Genomic DNA, 9,680 nt, shown 5'->3' on the forward strand with positions numbered 1-9,680 from the left:
GACATACTTACATTTTTAGGACTTCATTATAGAGTTGCTTTGCTTATAACATTATACTTTGTTGTCCCAGGAATCAACCTACCAAAAGTCAGATCAATCGGATGATTGGATCACATAGAAATTTGTTGTTAAAAAAGTAAAAAAATCAACATGTTTAAAATGGACGTACGGACATTCTTGACTGCTACGCTTTCTAACTCTTACCTAACTACTAAAGGAATCACCATGCAAAGTTTAAAATCGATAGGACAATTCTAAAATGCCTAAATTAACGGAAAAAAGCTATCCGTGTGTGAATGACGGATGTACGGACGGACGGGAAAGATATATTTGAATTAGGAGGGGACGGAGCCTATATCTACTGATAAAATGAATAATTCTACCATTTTTGTAATGCATTTTTAACAGATCATGATATTTCAAAACAAGAACGATTTCTTTCCATTCAAGAATCGTCAAAAAGAAGGTGGATAGTTTTCTCATTAATTCAATTTTCCACCAAATAAATTACTAGTGAAACAAACTAAGGAAGCAGCTTATAGTGCCTACAAAAAATGACGTCTTACTGGCCTTCCATTGGCCAATTAAAATCTATACTGGCCTGCTATTGGTAATTTAGTCTTTGTATTGGTCTATTATTGAATATTTGGGCGTTCTCCTCTTTTTTGAGAACGCCCAATTTTGAAAAATTTTTACCCTTTCCCCTCCTCCCTGACAGAACAACTATTTTAGGATAGGTTAGGTTTTAGGCTAGGGAGCCGAGTGCTGCGGCTAGGCAGGTAAGGGAGCCGAGCGCTGTGGCTAGGCAGGCAAGGGTGCCGCCGAGCGCCGCGGCCATAGTTCATAGTTTTGTCGGAGGGATGGGGGGGGGGGGGGAAGGAATAAAAATATTTCTAAGAGGATATTACCGACATTTGTATTGCACGTCGTCATTTTTTAAGGCACTATGAGCCGCAGCAAAAAAAGTTAATGCACTAATAGACTGTCAGGCTGGAATATGGACGTACAGACCTAAATGAAACAATAGCTGCGCTATTAAAAAAATATTTTCTATTTTTTTAATGAAGTCGTGAATATTCTCAAGGATTGATGGATTTCCTAAGATTTTTTTCGCAGATTTTGATAGTCATTCAGGATAATTGAATTATACTATTGCTATGTCAGGCGAATGAGGTTAATAATAAGTATAAATTTAGGGCTATGTTAGTTTGACTAAAGTATTTATTTATTTTTTTGTTCGTATTCAACAAACTTTCATGAAATGGTTGATAATTTATTATGTCTATTTAATCTTTTTATATTTACATCTTTAAATCAATCATATTCTAATATTATTTTATTTCTGATTTTATTCTATTTTTGATCTATTAATATGTATTTCTACTTCCAATACATCTACCTTTTTACTTATAGATAAAGTCTATTTGATTTATCAAACTATCTATCTAACTAACTATGTATCTAATAATTAATCAATCTATCTATCTATTTATCTAATAATCTATCTACCTATTTTACATTCTATTTCTGGCAAAGTGTAAGAAATCTATCATGTCTATTTGATCGGTGGCTTGGAAAAATTTCATTTTTCCCTTTCTGGACGAAATAAACATTATGTTACCCAAAATACATCTCCAGGGTCGCATTTTAAAATTAAAATTAAAGGAGGGAAGTTGGCTTAGAGAGCAATTTCTTACATATGCGATTTTCTTTTAAGCTTAACAGACACATTGTCATATAGACATACATTTAAGCATTCTATTTTTTATATTAGAACGTCCTCACCGTCTGCAAAGGGGAAAGAAAGTCACGATTGTTTATATGTGTGACATTCAAGATAGGGGGACACTCACGACATTTCGGATATCTATCTGTCTATCTTTGTAGCTTTATGTATGTCTAACTATCTCTCTATCTGTCTAACTATCTACCTCTCTGTTTATGTATGTGTCTATCTGTTTATCTATTTATATGTCTGTCTGTCTAACTTATCTATCTGACTGTCTATACGTCTGTCTAACTATCTTCATAGCTATCTGTCTGTCTAACTATCTATCTTCCTGTTAAAATTATCTATCCATCTTCTTAACTATTTATATGTTTGTCTAACTATCTATCTGTCTGTCTTAACAATAAATTCTATCGGTCTGTCTACCTATTTATCTATCTGTCTAACTATTTACTTCAATGTTAATCTATATGTCTATATGTTTATCTATCTATCTGACTGTCTAGCTATCTCTCTGTATGTCTAACAATTTATCTATCTGTCTAACTATCTATCCGTCTGTCTAACGATCTATACGTCTGTCTAACTATCTATCCGTCTGTCTAACGATCTATACGTCTGTCTAACGATCTATACGTCTGTCTAACGATCTATACGTCTGTCTAACTATCTATCTGTCTGTCTAACAATTTATCTCTCTGTCTAGCTATCTATCTCTCTTTCTATCTAAATGACTATCTATCTGTCTGTCTAACTATCTATCTCTATTTACTTATATGTCTATCTGTTTAACTATATATCCGTTTGTCTAGCTATCTATTTGTATGTATAACTATCTATCTCTCTGATTAGCTAGCTTTTTCTCTGTCTGTCTTTCTATCTGTTTGTTATTATTTATTTTTATTTCAATCTTTATCTATCTTTAAGTGTATAAGTATGTAATTAAAGTTCTGTTTGTTTATTTAATTATCTATTTCTCTTTTATTACCCTCACTGCGTTTAGTTCAAAGAACCAGGACGTTCACGACCACAACAATATATATTATTTTATAAAAGCGAAGCTTTTCTATAATTAGGGTCGGTCTTTACGTCCGTAACTGTTAGCTCTTTTCGTTAATTTAAACAATTTATAATTGTCCTATCGATTTCAAACTTTGCGTTACCAGAAAGTCCGTACGTCCAATTAAAACAAGCAGATTTTTATACTTTTTTGACAACAAATTTTTGTATTCATCTGATTTTTAATTTTTTGAATACTGATTCCTATTACAACAAGGAACAATTATGTATGCGAAGCATCTCTATAATCAAGTCCTAAAAACGTCAGTATGTCCTTAAACAGTGTCATGTACTTACTGCAACAAATCTACTTACAATTTTGTATAGACTTACGCATTAATATTAATTTTATTCCTTTCTGACACACTACAATGGTTTATGTTCGTTTGTCCTTCCATTCCAGTGCTTCGCTTTTATGGATGTTATCATCCTTGTTTTTTATTTTTTTCTTTATCTATCTATCTATAGCTTCATTCAAAGTTAAGACAGGTCCGTACCTTGATCTCTGAAAATCAAAAAAATATTGTTTTTCTTAAACAGCCCTGTATGTAGATATTAATTTTTTTCTTCACGTTTTCAAAAGCAATTGAACATGAGATTAGCATAATTATTGCTTTGTATATACTAGATGCTTTTTATCAAAATTATATTTTGACTGTCAGAAAAGTAGCAGGAACAAAATGAACATTATTTCATTTTACTTACTTTAGGACAGTGCGAAAAAATTATGTATGTGGCTTTTAGACAATATTAAAGTAAATGCATTCGGATAAAAGCAAATTAATTTTACATTTTGGGCGTAGCAATATATCCTTATACTAAAGTAACAGGATGTCTGTTTGTCTGTGTGTTTGTACCGAAGGATCTCGCTAACCGCTGAACCAATCGGGTTCTCCTTAACAGCGTAGATTCTCATAGGTCCCGGGTAGGTTTATAACCATTTTGGTGGAGGGTACCACACACCACCCTCCCAAGAGAAATCACAAAAATCAAAAAAAAAATACGCTTCTCGATTTAATAAAGAGAGTTCAACGAAACATAAACGTCAAACGCAACATAGACACATTTAAATATAAAAAAAAAACATTTAAAGTGCCACTAGAGATCTCATGATGCGTAGCCACTAGTATTTTTTTAAAAGCAAGTAATGATATTTGTTCTTCAGTGTCTCAACCATGACACTTTGGTTGAGCTTGACTTCAGAATTAGCGAGAAGTTCACGAGATCAGTTGGCGAACATACAAACCCCCAATACCAGGAACCATCAAGTTTCAACAGCAGGTTTGAATATAGATTTATTGATGAAATTATTTCAAAGACCTGAAATTACAATATCAATTAGTTCATAATTCCAGTTATTTATAACCACGTAATCTTATTTGCTTTTTAAAAATCATTTTTCTCTACGGTAAAAAATCTTTGGAAACTTTGGCTTTAAAGGAAAATTATTTGGTTTAATAAATCATTGTTAAATGCAAAAATAAAGGCACATAAAAAATACTAAAACATATTTTAATCATTATTAAATTACATGTTTAGCTGGCTAAAGCCTTTTTTTAAAACTACATATAATCGTCCTATACACCATTCTTCCTTATAAAATTAACAAATTCTACCTGAAGCTCTTATGGTTTCAAATCCCTGATATACTAGGGTCGTTCACACACTATGAGACCAATGATAGGCCCAATTTTGTTCTCCGAAATCTTCACACACTCATGTCTCATTCAAAAGTGAAAAACGTGGGCGCATATAAACAATCCATGCTGCGTCACTTTATGAAGGGAAAGTCAAAAAAGACGACATTTGCGCTTAGTTTTTGGTTAATGATAAGGAATTTAATTTCGAACTTGATAAACACAAAGCTTCCTCGAAAAGAGGTTAAGACACACCCCCCGTTTGAAAGTCAAATTAACTTCCTTAACGAGATTCAAGGTTTTTTTGCGCTGAGCACTAGCAACATTTCTCACTAAACTCAACTCACCATAATCACATGAGAATGGCCACATCCCGAAAACGTGACAATTTTGCTCCTAACTAAATGAAACCCCGTGAAATGCATACACAATATTATACTCCTCACTAGGACTCATAATACCTCACATTTTAGGATAGAAGGATGGGGATTGGTTTGTACCATACAATATTCCAGGCACATGACACTCACAAGATCACATACACAAATCCTAAAATGGATAATGCTATTAATCATGATGTTGTAATATAACAACTTATTCTAAATAATAATCATTTCATAATCAATAGGTAATAAATCATTATTAATAAATCAATAAGTACCTACGAAATCAGGTCGAAATGTAACCAATAATGGTAAAATAAAACGAAATAAATCTTAGACAAGAAAATTAAGATTTATAGGTACTTAAAACTAAATTTGTTAAGCATCAAAAAGAGTAGTAAGAAAAAATGTTTCAAAATCCTTGGGCAGAAAGTTTTTCAAACTTAATGAATAAGAACTGTAATATCTTAATCAACAATAAAACTTTTCAATACTTAAATAATAGCAAAATAATAATAATATTTTTGTTAGAATTTTCATCAAAATTATGAAAAAAAATACCAATTTTTCTTTGTAAAAGAATATGAGACTTTAAATATGAATTTTCAATCATTCCTTGATCTGAATAAAAAATGTTTTACTTGATTGAAATTCATATATAATTTTAAAAAAAAAATCTGCTAAAAAATACTTGATTTTTTTCTTAGAATAAATATCGAATCACGCAACCTCGACACATTTATTCTTTTTTGGTAAACTTTTCAGGTAAGTTTTATAATGAATTGTACTTTTGAAAGGAAATTAAACTCAATAAAATTAAATTTGAGCATATGAAATAGAATAAAAATTAATCGCATTTCGGTTGATTCTTATTTTAGGCACAAAATAGGCATATGAAAATGTGGCTTTTTACTAAAAAAAATGTTCTCAATTTTCATAAAATAAGAATCAATTATTGATCATAATTTTTAATAACCGCTTTTATTTTAATATCTGCGATAAAAATGAAGGAAAGGTTAATTTAAAATATGCATAGTTTATCTTAAATTAATTCTGTGATATTCATATAAATAATAATCAATATTTTAATAATATCATACATCGTGTTCATTATTATAAATGCTTATCTCATAGAAAATAGAGTTTACATTTTTAAACATGAACGAAAATATATGTACCTAGGAAATAATTGCTATAAAATACTTTCTCAAGGTTTAAAATTGCCCTGTCCGAATTCGCTAGGTACATATATTACTACGAATCTCTGCTCTCGGAATGAAGAAAAATCTTTACGCGTGGATTATTAGGAATCCTTGCCTCCGGAGTGAACGAAAAACCTTTATTTGCTTACAAAATAAAACAAATATCTTGATTTTTTGCGATAATCTTTTTTAAAATAATAATCAGAAATATTTTAAACATTATCATAATAATTATACATGTTGTGTTCTTTACTTTAATGCATTATCTCATATGAGAATCTGAGAAATAACATTTTTTTAAGCAAACGTGAACCATGAAAAATACCTCGAAAAATAATTTTAAAAAATCTATTTTTCTCAATCTAAAAAATCTGCAAAAATCATTTGGTAGTTAATACACACAACTTTTGTTTTTCGAAGTCATACTTAAAGAAACAAAATCTTTTAAAATCTGCTTTAAAAGTCTAAACAATTTTGTAGAATTTTTGTGCTTAAATATGAACAATAAAATTAGTTGAATAATGAATACTTATTCTTTACAGAACCCTTTTAGGTTCCCTTCACAAGCTTAATATATAACTTGTAATATTTTTTCTTTAAAGATCATTTTCACATAAATAGTTTATGTTGTAGATTAGATATGTGTGGTTTGAAATTTTTCAATGACTTTCTGGCGGCAACACCCGCCATATTTCCACCCGCCATTTGCAGGCCTCTTACCCTGTGTCGGGCGGCAAGGTTGGCAGCAGCCAAGTCGATTCTTGATTCATGACAGCACCAGGGCAAGTAATAAAAGTGTGACTGTCATAAAACTTAGAATCATCTACCGGCTTTTGTCCGGCCGGAACCGAAACTCCCGTCGGCTCTTGTCCGGCCAGAACCGAATTTCTTATTGGCTCTTGCCCAGCTGGAACCGAAACTCCCGTCGGCTCTTGTCCAGCTGGAACCAAAACTCTGATCGGCTCTTGTCCAGCCGGAACCGAAACTCCCGTCGGCTCTTGTCCGGCTGGAACCGAATCATTCAGCGGCTCAATACCCGCCGTAACAATATTCTCAACGGCTACAGTATCGTTACCAATATCATCAGGAATAACTGCAGCACAACTAATATCACTATCATCATTGTGAACGGCTACAGCCTCACCTGCCGTAGCAATGTTATCAACAGCTACGGCAGTATCTTTAACATCAGATTTGACTGCAACACAAACAACAGCGTCAACTGCAGAAATAACAGGTTTCTCAATAACAGCATCACAAGCAGAACCAACAGGTTCATCATTAACAGCTACGGCAGACCCAACCGGTTCATTATCAACAGCTACGGCAGTACCAACCGGCTCATTATCAACAGCTACGGCAGTACCAACCGGTTCATTATCAACAGCTACGGCAGTACCAACCGGCTCATTATCAACAGCTACGGCAGTACCAACCGGTTCATTATCAACAGCTACGGCAGTACCAACCGGCTCATTATCAACAGCTACGGCAGTACCAACCGGCTCATTATCAACAGCTACGGCAGTACCAACCGGTTCATTATCAACAGCTACGTCAGTACCAACCGGTTCATTATCAACAGCTACGGCAGTACCAACCGGCTCATTATCAACAGCTACGGCAGCTTTAAACGCAGATTTCTGCTGACCAGCTCCATAGTCAGCACTTGTACAGATAAAACCACTACCAAAAATGGTTCGCCACAACATAGACTGGCCCACTTTCTGGTAGGTTGATGGAAACACGTCAGGATGTGTATTTCCAATGATGATATCTAAGCCTCCACTAATATATGTAAATCTTTCTGGCGGCATCTTAAATATTTCGGCGGCGGTTTCCGGATGGACCGAGCGCATCTCGTTGCCACCTCCGAGGTTAGGCATAACAGCTGCCTCAAATTCTCTCAAGTTACCATCCCTGTCCTTCAGATAGAACACCACATTGCGGCAGGATGATTCACTACCGTCAGCAACAGAAATGTTTGTATATCTGCCGGTAGATTTCAGCTTCAACTTGCTGGACAACTTCTCAGACACAAGTGATAGATTTGCACCAGAATCAAACCTGACGGCGGCATGGCAGGCGCCGCCGCCAGGTGCTACAACTGGAACTATTTGCAGCAGGAAGGTACATGTGCTAGGCGCAGAACTTGATTTGTAGACTGTATTCACACTAGCACTAGCCTCATGCAACATACGACTATGATAACTGTCGTAATTATTGGTGCCACAGACACCAAGCTTATCCGAGTTAGATGAACGACGTTCCATCTCTCTAAGCCTTCGGTACATATCACGTACTTCTTGGCGCAACTCCATGGAAATTTTAAGCACTCCCATGTCCATCCTCACCTTCTCAACGACGTCGAGGTTCCTGGCGACAGTGCTCGACCTCACGTCGTCTGAATCATTGTCAAGCCAGTGCAGAATTTTCGTACACTGTTCCAACGACGCATAAACTTTATCTGCAACAGTTTTCTGTTCACTAGCTTCATCCAAATCACGCTTGAACTTGCGCATCTCACTAGTCTCCACGGCAGATTTTAGACTTTTTATTAGGTCAGATTGGTCCTTGACCTCACTAAAAATGTCACGAATTGATTTTACATTCACATTTTCACATGAACTAAAACTTTGGCAGGCTTTTAGATTTTCATAAAACACTTTTATCTGTTCGTCAAACACCTCTAGCCTTTCATTGCCAATAGCGATAGCTCGCTCAATTTTCTGCTTTTTGGTTAGTGGCATATTGATTCACTAGGTAATTATTTCACAGAAAATTGTCAATGTTTTTTTCATCAATACACTATATGCTATTGATCTATTGAAGAATGCTAACGCCTATTCTCCAGATTCTTTGAAGAATGCTAATGCCTATTCTTCAGAACCATTTGAAGTTGCTTGTGCAGCTCCTTCAACCATCAGGTTATTTGAAATTTGCTAATGCCTAAACTTCAACCTTCACTTCTTTGAAATTGCTTGTGCAGCTCCTTCAAACATCAGGATATTGAAATTTGCTAACGCCTAAACTTCAAGTCCTTTGAAATTGTCTCAACCATGACACTTTGGTTGAGCTTGACTTCCGAATTAGCGGGAAGTTCACGAGATCAGTTGGTGAACATACAAACCCCCAATACCAGGAACCATCAAGTTTCAACAGCAGGTTTGAATATAGATTTATTGATGAAATTATTTCAAAGACCTGAAATTACAATATCAATTAGTTCATAATTCCAGTTATTTATAACCACGTAATCTTATTTGCTTTTTAAAAATCATTTTTCTCTACGGTAAAAAATCTTTGGAAACTTTGGCTTTAAAGGAAAATTATTTGGTTTAATAAATCATTGTTAAATGCAAAAATAAAGGCACATAAAAAATACTAAAACATATTTTAATCATTATTAAATTACATGTTTAGCTGGCTAAAGCCTTTTTTTAAAACTACATATAATCGTCCTATACACCATTCTTCCTTATAAAATTAACAAATTCTACCTGAAGCTCTTATGGTTTCAAATCCCTGATATACTAGGGTCGTTCACACACTATGAGACCAATGATAGGCCCAATTTTGTTCTCCGAAATCTTCACACACTCATGTCTCATTCAAAAGTGAAAAACGTGGGCGCATATAAACAATCCATGCTGCGTCACTTTATGAAGGG

Source organism: Acartia tonsa, chromosome 14 (assembly GCF_053477335.1).
Source record: "Acartia tonsa isolate MP-2025a chromosome 14, ASM5347733v1, whole genome shotgun sequence".
NCBI lineage: Eukaryota > Metazoa > Arthropoda > Copepoda > Calanoida > Acartiidae > Acartia > Acartia tonsa.